Consider the following 16,808-nt stretch of genomic DNA (forward strand, 5'->3'; position numbering starts at 1 on the left):
CAAGTCATGACAAGCACACATGTGCACACTGCTAAGTCACTAAGTCACGTCCTGCTTTGATACAGGAAATATAGGAAGATGCAGAGATGGGAGGACCAGAAGAAGAAAAAAGACCTAGAGAATTCCATGGAAACAGAGGGGGGCTGCCTCTGTACCACATAATCCTTTCCTGAATCCCCCCAAATGAGCTTACATGAGGCTAGAGTAGAGATGTTTTTGGCATATGCTTTCTCATCCTGTTTCTCATCCTCATGCTAATTTTGAACTTTTAGCACATTCACATTGGCTCATTCCCTAGCACTGAAAAAAACAAAGAACAGAAATTAGTAGAGCTATTTATTGCTCTAAGAGATTTAAACATCATTACTCTACATTTTCATCTTTTAGCTTAAAGTCGCCATTTGCTATAAAATCTTAGAGACTGATGAAACAAAGCAAACTGATACAACATTATTTTGATTTCCCTTGACTCTCATTTTCCTTTGACAATAAATCTGGGTGTAACTGAAGCCTGTTGCGAGTTCTGCTTGGTGTTAACTCTGGCTGGGTACAAGTGATGCCAAGCTATATAGAATCAGTTCTTACATCTGTGTCTCTATTGACATATATACACGAATATGTATTAAATGGATAACTAATAAGAACCTGCTATATAAAAAAATAAAGAAAATTCAAAAGAAAAGGATCACTTCTTAAAGAACAATGGTCCTTAGCCAGAGGTGATTTCCCCTGACCCCCACCCAGGGAACATTTGACACTGTCTGGAGACACTTTTGCTTGTCACAACTGGGAGGCAATGCTACCAGCATCTAGTGGGTAGAAGCCAAGGATGCTGCTAAATATTCTACAATGCACAGCAGTATTCCCCACAAAGAACAATCCCACCCCAAATGTCAGTAGTGACAATAGGTTGAGAAATCCTGCTCTAAAAGTATTTGATTCAGTAGCATTGTGCATACATTCTCTGGACTATGGATGTAGCCATGCATGTGTTGCAGGTAGGAACAGGTTGTATTTTTAGCTATTATAGAGGGGTTACCTCTAATAACCAGATTCTTTTTAAAGTTTACAAATCAATTAAAGTTTCTCTCATCTCCTATTAGTGTTTAAAATTTCCACTCTTAAGAGATATGGGAACATATGTATATGTATAACTGATCCAGTTTGTTGTAAAGGAAAAACTAACACACTATAGTTAAACAATTATACTCCAATAAAGATGTTAAAAAAAAAAAAGAAATGAAAAAAAAATAAAATAAAATTTCCACTCTTGGTCACTCCTTTTATATGTGAAACAGCTTATAAAATTCTAGTAGGTCATTCATTTATTTATACATAATGCATTTATTAAATACCTACTACGTGTTGGTCAGTGCTATTCAGGAGGGATCAACTATCTTAATGTGAACTCATATGCTTCATTAACCATTCTTAAATCAACAGTCTCTGGAGTTAAACAACTGAGAGCATCCAAAGTAGAGTTGCCCATATTAGAAGCAGCTTCATAGCAAGTGCATGGATGTAACAGGGAGTATTGGCCCTTTGGGTTAGTGCACCATTAGACTTGGGTAAGAAGAATCCTGTCCGGGGCCCTGAGCTTCAGAAGGTCCCTGCCTTGGACCTTGTCCACAGGGTCATGGGAATGTGCCATCTGGAGCCTCCTTCTAGACTGAATGTGTCATCCATGCCTCCTTCTAGACTGTACTCTGGGTACCAAGGACTTTGGAATTTTCTGCCCAAATGGCTCAGCCCACTTTCAGAACCTGATTAGTCTTGTTTTAGTCTGCTGTCCTGCAGGAACATATGCACAAACATATGCATCACAAGGGCTGAGCAGGGGCAGCTGTTGAGGTAATGGCCTAAGCCCAGGGTATCAAAGTGCATATGAAGACCCTCCTGATGTGGGACAGCATTGGGCGTGTGATGAGAAGAGAGCGGGATTGCAGACCACGCACCGTGGGTCAAGTCTCCTTGCTTTTCCATGTTCTGAAGCTAATTCCAAGGAGTCCAAGAATTCTAAATTAGAAGATAGCTTTATAGGATATTATGAAGATCTGTTTGTCAAATTGGGAGGCAAAGGCATTTTATGAATGGTTAGCTGTTATAACTTACATTTTTGGACAGATGGTACATGGGTCTCTAATTTTATGCTTGTCCCAGTCAAGGATGGATTTGATTTGAGGGGAACAAAAGCACTGTTTAGTTTCTCTGTGCAGAACACCTCGGGATTCAAGGTATACCTCTCCCAAGTGGAATCACACAGACCTCTCTCTAAGGAGACTGCCAATCTTTTGAAGATTTTATTTTATGTAGCCTCAACAATAACTCAGCCCATCTTAAACTTATTGGCATTTTTGTGGGATGGGATAACAGATAAACAAATAGAAAATTGTGTTTCCATAATTAGTTGGCTGAGTCAGAGCTAACAGAAGGAAAGAACCAGAGGGCAGGTAAAAAGTTTGTATGTGACATAGGAATAGGGAGAGAAGAGAAGTCCAGAGAAAACACCCTACTCTGGGAAGGGAGTGCTCAGAGCAGCTCAGGTGACACTTAATGAAAGGGGAGAAGAAGGAGTGGGAGGGCCTGAAAGGAGGGACAGGCAACAATAGAAAAGAAAAATAGGAAAAAAGCCAAACTACCTTCTTTTCCTCCCATTCTGTTCATTGTTTCCGAAGGCTATAAAAAGAGAATATCACTTCTGGTTTCATTTAATAGCAATTGTGACATTGTGCAGGCCCCTTAACATCGAGTCTGAGAAATGGGGTTCTCCTTGATCCAACTCTATCCTGAGGTCCTGAAAAGGGGGAAGAACCTAGGAAGATTCTAGACTTGCATCCTATATGGCAAATCTCCCTGGGATATCTCTCATTTCTTTCCTCTTGGGAGGAGACACTGGCTTAATGCCAGGGAGAGGGTTTCAAAGGGTGGTTCCCACAGACGCTGTACTCTGTCTCTCAGATGAAGGTTCAGACCAGAGAGCCAAGAAAAGAAAGATGGGAGTGAGGGCCTCTGTTTAAAGTGAACAAAGGCCCAGTTTCAAGATACTTGGGGACCTCTTCTCCAGGAATGAGCCAACGCCCAGATGCTGGTGATTACTGGAGCAGCCTCTGAACCACGGACACTCATGGGGTCACGCACTTGGGGCTCCCAGCTCCCAGCGAAGTCCTGGGAGCCAACTCCACAGCCCAGCCAAAGGCTAGACTTGGCTGCCTGTGTGATTGATTGCCTTTGTTTCCTCACAAAGGGAGTGGACTCGCTGATGATCAGGGCAGTAGGAGGGGAGGGGAATGGACTCAACAGGGATGTTCCCCCTTCCTCCCTCAAGTTCAGGGTGTGCCTGGGAAAGGGCTTCTGTGCTTAGCTCCCAAAAAAGGTATCTTTCCAAGAGAAAATTATGCAGCTCCAAAAGTTAGTCATTAATGTAATGGTCTGAATCTACAATGAGAAAAAGACTGAAGCTGACATGACTTTTATATTTGATATTACAACTCCTGAAGTTGAGAAGTAATTACGTATGTTAATATTACATCCATTCGATATTCAGTGAATTTTTTTATGACTCTTTCTTAATTAATCTTCCCTTTCCTCCCTCTCTGTTCACAGTATAAGCAAATAGTCCTGTAATTGATCAGGGGTGATTTCACTTGATCTTAGCCAAAAGGCCGAGAAGCGATCAGGGGTGATTTGAAAAGAATGCAGTTAGGAATCAGAAAGATCTGGGTTTGAATTTAGACTCATGGTTAACTTCAGACATTGAGCAAATAAGCAATACACATAATAACTAATGCCGGTTGAAAATGTGATATTGTATCAAGCACCATGATAAGGTTTCATACATGTTATTCCACTGAAACCTCACGAAACTTTATGGGATGTGAAATATTCTTATGTGCATTTCAGAGATGGAGAAACTGAGACTCTCAATGTAGATGCTGAGCTCCCCGTGCAGGGCTGCTTGTGCACAGCAGACTAGCCCCCGAGGACACCGTTCCCTTTCATCTCTGTACTTTGGGAGCTTATGGCGAAGATGGAGGTGGGGTGCCTAAATGGGGGGGCAGTAATAACTTTTACTGCCTCACAAATCATACTACTTTCTCTAACACCCACCTTATGTCTTAATAGGCTAGGGCTACTGTGTATTCCATGCTTCTTCCCTACCTATAACTCCCCAAGGACCAAGTAACTGAAAGCATCAGAAAAGCAGTACCAAATGTCTGTCTGCTCTTCCCTCCTCAGCAGAATCCAGCAGATCCAGAGTGCTGGAAAGAATTACAAAAGCAAGAAAGCCACAGCTACTGCCCTTGACTTCAAAATACAGACACACTGGAGAGACACCACATACAAACCACAAAACATCAGGCCACTGTCCTCACTGTTTCAAGTCCCCTGGCAAACCTGGGGCTCTCAGATGCAGAATGCTGAATCACTGCATTCCTGGAAGATCTTTGAGTGCCCGTGCTTTGATATTTGATAATAACAATAGAGTTATAAAGATCAAATAAGTTTACACATTTAAACGTACATTACAGGGTCGAGAAGGTATTTAATATCATCAACATTATCCCTATTATTGTTGTTGCCTTTTGAGGCTGAGGAAGATTTGGACAAATGAAGAAGACTTTTCAGGGAGATAGAGCAGAGAAAATAAAGACTTATAAGGATTTGTTATAAGACACCTATAGTAATCAATTCATTCAATTATTTAGTTAACTTACTATTTTAGCCAACAAATATTTATTGAGCATCTACTATACTCCATACACTGTGCTAAGCACTGAACAAGGAGATAAAACAATTCAGAGTCCTATACTCAAAGAGCTTAATAATCTTGGGAAGACAGACATTAAATAAATTCAATCAACAAATTAATACATGATTACAAATTGTGATTGGTAAGTACTGTAAAGGGAAATAACTTGGGTTTATGAGGAAAAAAAAAACAAGGGAGCAAACTTATAATGGATGAGCATTCAGACAGGTCAAGGCTAAGCAGAAGGTTTAGGAGTTGAAACTTGAAGGGCAAGCAGGAGTGTGAGTCAGTGAACTGGAGGAAGAGTGTTAGAGGCTTAAGGAACAGCCTGTGCAAAGTTGCCAGGTCAGGAAGGCAGAATCACTGGAAGGTGGGAAAGGGTGAAGTGATCGTCTGCTGGACTCTCAGCAGGCCTGCCATCTTGCCTGCCATCTTGCCCTCATCTCATACACCAAGGTTCTGTGGATTTGGTCTTCTCTCCAGACAGCAAGAAAGCTCTGTGATCTTTCACATTCTTAGAGGACCAGACAGAACACAAACTCCCTAAGGCACCTGCTGTCTGCTCTACTGACTTTGAATGTACAATTGCAAACTAAGAAAAACACTGTGCACAGGGAGTGCCCATCAGATTTCTGCTGACCCATTCCTAGTTCTCACTGTCTTGGCATGGAATGTTTATCTGCATTTGGTATTGATCTTTAATTGCCAGCACCGACCAATACTGCCTCCCAGTCTCCTTCCTGTGCCTGGTGAGCAGGAAGAAGAGACGCCTGTGGATAAGGGAGCCAAATAGTTAAAGAAATGTTTCCATAGATTCTCAACTGTCCATACAAAGACACAGTCACTTCCCAAATGATCTATTTGTAATTCTGGATTTTCTTTACAATTTGGAGACAAATTAGGAGACAATCTCTCTTCCTCATCCTCTGTCACTTTTTAGAAAACACTTTAAAGGATTATAAAACTCCCAAATCCTTACGATCAATGGGTAAAGGATCAGAAGCTTGAGTAAACTTGTAAGAAAGAAGGAATTGTAACAAGTAGCAGAGTGGTAAAGGGTGGCTGTTTTGCTCTTTAAAAAAAAATATCAATAGATACTATTGTTTTGTTTTGTTTTGTTTTTGCCGTACGCGGGCCTCTCACTGTTGTGGCCTCTCCCTTTGTGGAGCACAGGCTACGGACGCGCAGGCTCAGCGGCCATGGCTCACGGGCCCAGCCGCTCCGCCGCATGTGGGATTTTCCCGGACCGGGGCACGAACCCGTATCCCCTGCATCGGCAGGCGGACTCTCAACCACTGAGCCACCAGGGAAGCCCGATAATATTGTTTTAATTGAGATATAACTGACACATAAGGAAGGGGTGGCTATTTTATTTTGCAAGAGGGGCTGTGGAGTGGCTCAGTGGGGAGGGCTGCAAGGGTATGGGGAACATCTGGGACCCCAAGTAGCAACAATACCACAACCTTGAACTTTGGACCACTTAAACACATCTTTATTCTCTCTTTTTTTTAAATTGCACACGTAATGTGTGAATACACTCTTGTTTTAAAAGATTTGGACAATCTAGGAGTAACAAGCGTAAAACGTGAAATTACCTCCTTTCCTGTTCCATCCCCATCATTCCCACTCCTCACTTGGAGTGGGAACTCCTTTTTATACATTTTCATACCTACATATGTACATGTACACGTACATCATGGATAAAAATGTACCTTTCTTACTTGTTATGTCTGAGATCGTTTACCTCTAAGTACATGGAGATTTATCACATTTGTAACGGCAGCATAGAATAGAGGTGGATACAATTGCAGAATAGAGTCCTGGTACTGGACCCAGGCAGAGACAATAATAGAGCCAGAGAGAGTGGAAAGGGATTCGCCAGTGAGTACAAGAATTCATGTTCTTTATATATTTTTTCATCTTTATTAGACCAAGTTGTATTGGAATAATAATAGCTCCATTTTAGTCAGTGAGCCAAGACAAAGTGCTAAGAGCTTTGCATACTGACTCTTCTTTAAACATTTACAACCACTGTAAAAGGTAGGTGCTCTTATTAGTCCCATTTTATAGATGATGAAACTGAGGCTCATTTTAGGAATTAAGTAACTTGCTGGAAGTCACACAGCAAGGAAGTGATGGAGACATTAGTCTCAGGTAAGTCTTGCTAACTCCTCTATCCATGCTCTTAACCACAACACTTTACCCCTTCTCTATAATCATATCCAGGCCATTGGGACTTTTTTTTACAGGCTTTTCATTTTAGTCTCCAAAGACTGTTTCAAGCAGGTGAAGCTACCAACCTGACTGGTTTATTCCCTTGCTGGCATGGCCCACAGTCCTTTGCATTCTGCAAACACAAGCATCCCCAGGGATGTCCTTACGGTCTCCCATCCCTGGTGACTCTGCAGGGAGATGCCCAGCCAGCTTGAAAGCACCAGGCAGGCGCCCTCATCTCTGGGAAAGGTGATCCGAGATGAGGTGGTGGCGGTCAGCATGTGGATGAGGCGGTAACACGCCCGCCAAATGCAGTTATTGGAAACTGCACTCATTAAAATACTGTAATTGGTTCCCGCAGGGCATTCGAGGTTAGTGCCACAGAGGAGACAGAAGAGGAGGGGCTGAGGGGGAGTGCAGTGTATGGATTTTGTTTTCTTTTCTACCTTTTCTCCTCCAGGAGGGGGCTTCAACCAGCCTGGCTCACAGTGGGGCTGGGGAAGGCAGCCTAGGTGTATGGCAGAGCTGGAGTCTTCTGACCTGCACTCCCCACCCCCCTTCCTGCTCTGTTTCCCCCATTAGAGCTCTCTTTCTCTCCTCCACCCTTCATTAGGAGCCTGTGGGCCTCATTCCACCTCTTTTTGCCAGAGATGAAAGCTACTGATTAGCAGATTGAAAGAAAACTGTTGGAACTTGATGCAAACCCCTCTCAGACTGAATGTGGCAAGTAGGACTCTTCAAAGAACCGAAGGCAAAGGGCAATCAAGGCTTAGTCCATAGCCTATGACCCAAAATGTGAACCTGCAGGCATCAGTGAAATTCCAAGTCTCCATTTAGATAACCCATAACACTTTGCTACTCGCATGTAAAGCTGGACGTGGCAATCGGGGTGCTAGGGTGTTCCCGATCTTCAGCATGAAGAAAGGAAGGGAGGCAACTCCCCATACCATGGGGTTGAATTATCTTTCTGAACAGTCTTAGCATTAGGAGGTCAACACAAACTATGACCTCCTGATACCAAATTCAGCATTCCCAGTTTGCCCTACCGTGCCTTTCTGAAAAACTTGGCAGAGGGGATTATGAATTTCACACTCAGAAATCAGGAAACTTCTGGGGGGCTGGATATGTTCTATATCTTGACCTGGTGTGATTCCACGGTTTTAATTAAGCACGGTAAAATTTATCTAGCCATGCACTTAAGTCTGGTGCATGTCGCGATTCATGGATATCTCAATTTTAGAAAGTAAAAAATATTTTGTTCATTGTCAAAAACATTGGTCTCAAAATTTTACTTGTAGACCATTATTTTCCTGAAGCTCTCTCTGTTCACTGACAATAGCCTACTTCTCTCTAACTAGCCAAATCCTGTGCTTTATTAAGGGCTAGGTGAAGACAAACTTAAAAAAAAAAAAAAAACCCACCACCACCAACAAAAACCTACCTTGATTGCCCAAACTAGATCAATACTTTTTGAACCCCTTACAGGACCTGCTGTCAGAACCAGAGGCAGGTCCAGAGTTATGGGATTTGAGGCATATACAATATGCAGAATCCTTTATAAAATAAAGAATACAAAATTATGAATACAAAGGTTACAAAAAGGAGACTGGAGATTTCAGTCCATTTTTATCCTGTGATCTCTTTAAGCAGTTGATCAGCTATGTTCATATAAAACTGCAACCTGTTAGCAACTCAGCTTCTTCTCTGCACCTTGAACTCTCATCAGCTCCCAAGCCACCTCCAGAGAGCATATAGGTCAGGCAAGTGAGAGGAACTCCATGAAGCTCAAACTGAATTGCCTTTGGGTGAATCTGTTTCAGTTCAGCACCTACATATGAGCGTTTCAGTTCAGCATAGTTTGTGTTGAAATTTCTCTGTTTCATGCACACACAGCAGCTACATCAGGTGGACTATGAAATCCTGCAGTGCAAAACCACATTGCTTTCCTGCCTCTTAGACTGTACACATCAATGTCCTTTATAGGATAGGCTCTCCACGCTGTTGAAAACAATGTTTTTTGGGGAGGGAAATGGAGTCCCAAAGACAGGTGATATTGATAATGATAAGTCATTAGTTGGATTAAGTAGATTCTTTCCATGCTCCTACTATCCAGGTCCTGAATATTCACCCAGCCCTACACAGAGCCCAACAGCTTTAAAAAATGGGTTTGACTGAAAATTAACCTCAGGCCATATGGAAAGTTAGAGATGGTCTGGCTTGGCTCAGACAGGTCAGGTCATTTCCCTAGCCTGGCTTCTCTTCTACATGACATGAAGGATGTCACAGAAAAGAATCAAGAAAAGAATAAATAATGGAAAGAGAGAAGGAAGAGAGAAGACGAGGAAGAAAGGAAGGGTCTTATAAAAACAAAAAAGTAGGAGATTAATGGAAAAAGAATACTTAATAAAGCTCTCCTGGGCTCACACTCTGTCTTTTTTTTTTTTTTTTTTTTTTTTTTTTTTTTTTTTGAGGCTGCTGTATTAAATTAAAGTCATACATAGGTTTCAAAGGAAATCACATTTCTGCAGTCTGGTGAGCCCACCTGACAATGCACGCTAACAGAATTGTAAATGTAAAGGGTAATGCTTGTCAGTGCCTGACAGTTCTAAATGGCCTTTTAGTTCAGTACGCAGAGCTGTCATAAAAAAACATAAAAATGCATATGCAGACAGCTGAAACTGCTATGCACATCATTATCTGCAAATGGTATAAGTATCCTGAACAAAAGGCCTTCCAGTTTAAGGACATGCATAAGACATTTCTCTGCCTCCAGCTTTAAAACAAAGTGCTGTCAAGAAAACAAGATTCCCAGTGCCAGAACTGAGGTTTTTCTGTCAATCAGCGAGGTGCTACATTTGTACATATTTTTCTGACCCTGCATATAAGAGGAACATTCTTAACAGATGTGTATTTAACTTGTGGCAGCTACATCTGTTTCTTCTGCATTTTCCTTCTTATTTCTTTATCACTGTTCTAACAGACCGCGGCCAAGGGGCGTTTTATTGTGTTGTTATTCATCCTACGCTATCTTTGCTTTTTCCTCGCATTTCCTGGATCTCCTCTTTTTCTAAAATCTTTCTTTTTCTTCAGAAAGGCCAAAGGAGCCCACGTTTGGGCCGATGGTGATCACACTGGTGGAGATGTTTGTCTTTCCTTCTCTAAGCAGTGGCATGTCTGCCCTTTAAGACTGAAAGTTGCTTAAGAGCAAAAGCAATTTTTACAACATAATTATCCTGAAACCTAGTTGCATGTCAGAATCACATGAAGAACTTTGTAAAATTCTCATTTCCTGGAATCCCCCAAACTGATCCACTGAATCAGTCTCTAGGGTTGGGGCCAGGACATCTGTATGTTTAACAAACACCCTGGTGGTTACCAGTTTTTCTTCTTTTTTTTTTTTTTTTTAAGTTTTAAAAAAATTAAATTAATTTATTTTTTTTTTTTGGCCACACTGTGTAGCTTGTGGGGTCTTAGTTCCCCGACCAAGGTTCAAACCCAGGCCCTCAGCAGTGACAGCACAGAGTCCTAGCCACTGGACCACCAGGGAATTCCCACCAGTTTTTCTCTCGTTCAAGCCTGCATCAGACCAACATTTACTGGGCATCTACCCTGTGGCAGTCGCTCTTCTAAGCACGTAATATAGATGTGAACAAAAAGACAAATTCCCCAACCTCAAACAGTGTGCGTTCAATTCAGTGAATCAGGCCGGTAAGTATCTAAACAAATATACAAATTGATTAGGTACAGAGAGTGACAAATATCTGACAAACTGTGTGACCAGCATGAACAGTTCATGTGTGGAAGTCAGGAAAGTTCCTTCTGAGGAGCTGATATATGAATCTAAGACCTGAATAATGAGGAGTCAGCCATGAGAAGATCTAGGGAAGAACATTACCTCATTTTAGTCTTTCACACAGAATGGAAATTATTATCATGAACTTAAGAATGAGGAAATGGAGGCTTAGAGCAATCAATAACTTGCCCCAAATCACATAGCTAGGAAGTAACCAAACTGAGATTCATACTCAAGTAAGACACAGGTGAATCAACTCTAAGTCTCACTCTTGTTTCCACACCTCTTCAAACCCTGCCCAAACTTTGGGGTCAACCTGAAATACTATCCTTCCTTCCATCACCTAAGGTGCATCCATCAATGCATCTATCCATTGTCTATCCATCCAATACATATGGAGGTTGTAGTCCAATAGAGGTCTTTGGAGGACATTCTACAACAATTTCCCTAATAAAGGTCAAAGTCAACTCCATTATTTCTGAATTTTTAGGATTTGGACCACAAAAACTGATTTCCAGTCATGTTGCATAGGTAGAAAGACCTAAATAAGACTTTAAGTTTCTTAGGGCAGGGGCCATATTTTACAACTGTACTGTTTCTGGAACATTGAGGACATTCTTCAATCTTTTTCATGAGTTTTTGAGTTTTTAGTTGAAGTCTTAAAATCTCCAGATGAATTTCAAGAGAGAAAATGACCTTTACTAATGATTTTCCTCCAATGACCAATGACTACCGCATAGTTGGAGGTAAACTGGAGTACAGGACTTGGAAGGAAATATAGCCAGTTGGCTGAAAATGTGGGCCCTGGACTCAGAGATCTACTAGCTATGATAGTGGACAAACCATGAAGCCTTGGTTCACTCAACTTAAAAATGGGGATAATAATAAGACCTACATGAGAGAGTTGTCAGGATTAAATGAGATAATGTATGATGCTTAATACAGTGTAGTATATAGTAGGCACTTAATAAATGCTATTAATTGTTATTATGATGATTATTACCTTCCATTTCATTATTAGAGTAAGGCACTGCTATGGGGAAAACTGGAGCAATCACCAGAGCTCTGACCATCACTGTTTCCTCTTACCTTGAGAGACATAGAAAGTATATCCCCTCTTACAGCAAAAATGCCCAGTTACCCTCTGGAGCCCTTTCTCAGGAAGGCATTTTTTATACTATGTTTTCCTCCTGTATTTTCTTCTAAGAGAACTTAGGTCTTCTAGGTATTTTAAAAAATAATGCTCTCCTGCTCCATCTCCTGGGGTTTCACTCTTGCTAAGAGCAATTGCTTTTTATTGAATATGTGATTTTGTTGCTATGGAAAATATATTGTGATATGAGACTTTGGGACCAAGGTTACTTGGGATGGGCTTGGACTGGTGAGCATAGTGTCCTTACTTTGCACAGTGCCAAAGTTGGCTGTAGTAGGAACTGCATTGTCAACCCCATTAAGTTCTTTTGGAGGGGGTATGGTTAATAAAAAGCATGACTTTGCTGTGTAGAACTGTAAAAAGAATTAGAAATGAAGTAACCTAAGAGGTCTCCTGTGATGGCATATATAGCATGCATAATTTTTATTTGCAAAAAGGAAAGAAAAATTAACAAGATAATAGGAATTTATAAAATTTACCATACAGGTTGGATGGGTTCTTATGAAATTTTTCATAATTTTAACTATGTGAAAAAAATGCCTGAATTATATATAATTTAAAGTATATACACATGTGTATATGTACATATGTATAATTTAAGCATATATATTATATAGAGAGTCAAAAGGGGCATCAGAAGTCATCAGTATAATCTTCGCAGGGAGAAATCCATCCCATGGTATTGCCACAGTTGGTCTGAATTAATTACCTCATATGATGGGTGACTCGCTATCTTCAGAGGCAGCTATACTGAAAAAGTTCTACACTTTAATCTGACATCTAAATCTGCCTCTTGGTAACTTTCACCTTGGCCTTTTAGAACATGAAGAACAAGACTATCCCATTTTTTTGATAAAATGTTACAGCTGAAAAGAGGCTTAGCATCTCATTACTGAGGCTTCTCATTTTGCAGTTAAGAAAACTGAGTGCTCCTTTTTCTATAAGGCTTCCCCTCCGAGTATGTGAAGAAATATTGTTTGCCTTACTGCGCAAGTTGAGCTTGAAGTGGTTGTGAATTTCATGTAACCAGTTGTCAGTTAGAGTTCCAAGCTGGAACTCAGGAGAGAGGGACAGTGCAACTGAATCAATAGTCATTGCTATGTTTCTTGGTAACTAAACTCATGGAAATTATGGAGATTTTCCAAGAAGAGAAGATGAGAAAACAAGGGGGGCAGGATAAAATCCTGAGGTTCTTCCAGTTTTATATCACCATGAAAGTTAGTTTTGTTACCTGTCATAATAGTGCAGATTAGATGTAACTGAGACCCCTCCCCCTGCCCCCCCATGGCTCAGGCTTTTCTGTGTGACATTCAAAGATATAACTGTTAAACACCAACAATCTTGAAAAATGTAAAATTCTTCCTGAGAGTTTCTTTAAAAGGGGTAGTGTAGAAAATGCTTCTCAAAAGTTCTGTGTAGTTAATCTCTTCCTTTCCAAAAAAATCTCTCAGGACAGATGTCTAAAGTCTCTCCTCCTTTCCAACTTCTTATGCTCTTTCCCCTCTACAATTCTTTTCAACACGCTTCTGCTCTCTCCCCGAATATCTTTCCTCTTTTTCCACAGTCATGCTGCTGCTCTTAAGCTGAAAGTTCCCGCTGAGCTTTCTGCTTCAAGCCATGCTAGGTTCGCTAAGGATGGCTGGATGGTTTGAAAGCTCTATAACACCCATCCTTCCCTTACCATACACGGGAAAAAGTGTGGGAAGTTCCAGCTCCTCCACCTTCCCCCAGACATGTACTTCTTTTTATTTTTTTCACTTGTTCTCTTATTTAAAATTCTTATCTGCAATTTCTGATCAATTAATTCTCTGCAACGTCATAAGCAATAGTCCCCTCAGGTTTCTCCTGATCTGAAAATGTTATAAGCACATATTCATGTAAATATTTGCTAACAATTTCACTGGGACTGAGTCAATGGTAGAATCAAGTGGCATGCCAAGAGAGACCCTTCTCTAGGTTGACCAGGATCACTTTCACTTGAACAGTACTGGAATGACTATATTAAGTTACCATACCTACTGAACTTCGTAACTGGTATAGGTGTAGTAGTGAGTTTCCCAAAGTCCAACTTTAGATGGAATTCAATCCCATGGTCACAGATACATTTAAGACCATTTACTATCCAACAAGTTTAAAATGTATCAGAATTAATATCTGGTAGGCAGCCCACTAATTTTTCCAAAAGGAAATTCTGACAAAAGCTTTACTAAAATTCAGCTCAGCTTGATTGATATCCCATTATCTCTCAATGCGGTCACACTATTTTTTTTTTTTTTTTAAGAAAACAGGTTAGTTAGTCTTGCCTGCATCATTTTTAGTGAACTGATGTTTGTCCTCACAATTTGCCACATTCTTTGCTCAGGTTCCAAAGCTTCTCTAGTCAACAGCCTGTCCTAGAATTTTGGTCAAGTGCAGTTAAAATTAAGTCCCTTAGTTTCCAGAATTTGCTGTTTTAAAAAAAATCATTAAAATGTTTATTTGCCTCTAGCATTCTGGCATGGAGCTCATTCCTGAAACAGTCTCAAAGATTACAAACAGCTTTTCTTAACAACATAATATGGGATCCATGTCCACACCCACACCCATGTTGTTCTCCTCCCCCTCTTCCCTTCCCTATCAGTCTGGGGAGAAATAAATTTCTCTTTCCACAGAACACTGCAGCTCATCTGTCATTTTCCTTTTCACCTGCTGAAATGAAGCAGTTCCCTTCCTCTTCGTGTCCGACATGTGAGCCTGGAGACAGGTCCTCTTGTTTCTTGAAGAGTCAGCTGCCAGATGGACTCCACCATAAGGTCAGCCCCCATGCAGTGTTGGAAGAGGAAGTATGAGATGCAGAGACAACGATTTCTGTATAGAGCCCTGGGTTTTGGTCTCAGCTGTGCTATCAATGTTGTACTCTGACCCTTAGGCAGTTGAACCATTTTTTGCTGCTGTTAATCTAAAAACTACAGCTAATACTACCTTCCCCACTGAATTCACAGGATGGTTGAGAAAATCAAGAGAAGACAATGCGAAGAAAAAATATAAATTGTGTCCTTGATGCATAAGATTAAAATAATTCAAACTCAGAGTTCAGGCCTTGGGTCTGGGCTGTGCCCACTGGCCTCCCTCATTCTCTGTCTAGATTATGGTGTTGGTTTCATTTGGCTCTCCCAGCTATTTCCAATCTCAATCTGTTCCCACCCTCTCAGTCCTGAACTTCCCCAATTACTGGTCCTCATCCTGACACACTGCCTTGTACATTCTCAGCAAGATGATTACTCACTAATTGGGAAAACAGGCCAACCTGTGAGGGAATGGGTCATAACTTGTTCCCTCTCCAGGCAACAAACAGCAATCCCTGGACCACCATGGAAGTAATGTTCATGAAAATTACCAGAGTTGACAAAACCATGCTCAGCAATGTCAAGGTCTTCTAACAAAGAGGAGATTGGAGGGAAGTAGCATTACAAATAAATGCTTTAATATACATTTTTTATTTTAAACACAAAAAAGATTCTAGAAGGCATCTACTTCCAGATTACATTCATCTATGTTTAAAATCTTCTTCCAATATCTTCTTACTTAAGTGTTTATGAAATACTGCTGTCAACTTCTAAGGCAGATTCTTCCTCTAGTTTTCTGTTATGCAAAACCTTGATTTTCTAAAATTATGGTCACAAATTGAAAGCCTGTCTGTTGAATCTGGCACAAAAGATTTATTTTTTCCTCACACAGTATTTAAAAATTTTTTAATTTGAACTTTAGACGGGGCAGGTCCTTTCCTAATTGCCACAGTCTACACCACTCTCTACTATTCACCCCTGGTGATGTGTGTATATTAGCATAAAGAACACAAATAATCGGAAATTTAGGGGCTAGTTCAACTGAGACATAAATTAGAAGAAAATGTTGTTTCAGCTCTCCCATGTGTTAGCATTATCATCTTGTTTTCCTCCCTTCTAAGCCTCAGTTTCTTCTTCTGTATAATGTAGGGATCATCATCTTCTCTCCAGAACTGACGTGAGGGTCACATAAAATAATGCCCATGAATGCAATTCATATACTGTAGAGTATACTATAAATGCAGAGTATTTTTAAATAACACCTTCCATCCAGTGTAACTCTTCCTCTGTATACACTTATTCGAATATCCTGCATCCTATCACCATCTGTCAACCAAACTTTGTAAGTTGAAGAAGTATAGGAGTAGAAGACAAAGGGTCATTTACCTTGGTAGTTAATGTACTATATGGATTCTGTTTATATAGGACTGTCTACAATTTTTCAGTCTAAAAATTACTCTGCACAGTTGCTTAATGGCCCTTTTATCTTCTCTTTAATCACATCTAGAACTTCTCACCATTCCCCCATTAGAGTTCCCATTTGTCTCTTTCATCATTCTCCTGATCTTTATTTGTATGCAGAGCTGTACACGACACATACTATATTTCTGTATTTCTGGGCTAACTGATAGCAATTGAGGCCAAATGTACCAAATAGCCAAGCCAATGGTAGAAAAATCACATTATCCTAACTACATAAAACATACTTGCTTGTATATGTTTGAGCATGTATACATATATATTTAGATAGGCACAGAACAACAGTAAAAATGGCACATTCACTGCTATGTTGGAGATATTTTCATTAGAGCAGTGGCTCTCAATCTGGCTTAAGAAGCTTCATAAAATATATACAGATACTTGGACTCTTAACACCAGAGCTTCTGATGTAATTTGTCAGGGTGATGTCTAGACACTAGTTTGTTTCACACAGCTTCTCTCCCCCAAGTCCATCTACTGAGCAGCTAGTATTGAGAACAACAGGAATAAATCATGGAACTAGTCCTGTCTTACATGCAACCGAGTCTTGCTGTGTGTCGCTCAGTGAAAATTCTTCTTTGTCTTAATAAAGAT

The 16,808-nt window shown here is 40.5% G+C and overlaps 1 long non-coding RNA gene across 1 annotated transcript in view; it reads left to right on the plus strand.

The window, feature by feature from the left end:
- LOC136794176 (uncharacterized) overlaps positions 1-16,808 on the plus strand; it is a 28,563-nt gene that overhangs the window by 10,352 nt on the left and 1,403 nt on the right. The window contains exon 3 of the long non-coding RNA XR_010840554.1: positions 14,562-14,702. This is a non-coding gene — a long non-coding RNA (uncharacterized lncRNA). The remainder of the gene's footprint in view (positions 1-14,561; positions 14,703-16,808) is intronic.

The sequence above is a fragment of the Kogia breviceps genome, chromosome 4, assembly GCF_026419965.1.
Source record: "Kogia breviceps isolate mKogBre1 chromosome 4, mKogBre1 haplotype 1, whole genome shotgun sequence".
In the NCBI taxonomy this organism is placed as follows: domain Eukaryota; kingdom Metazoa; phylum Chordata; class Mammalia; order Artiodactyla; family Physeteridae; genus Kogia; species Kogia breviceps.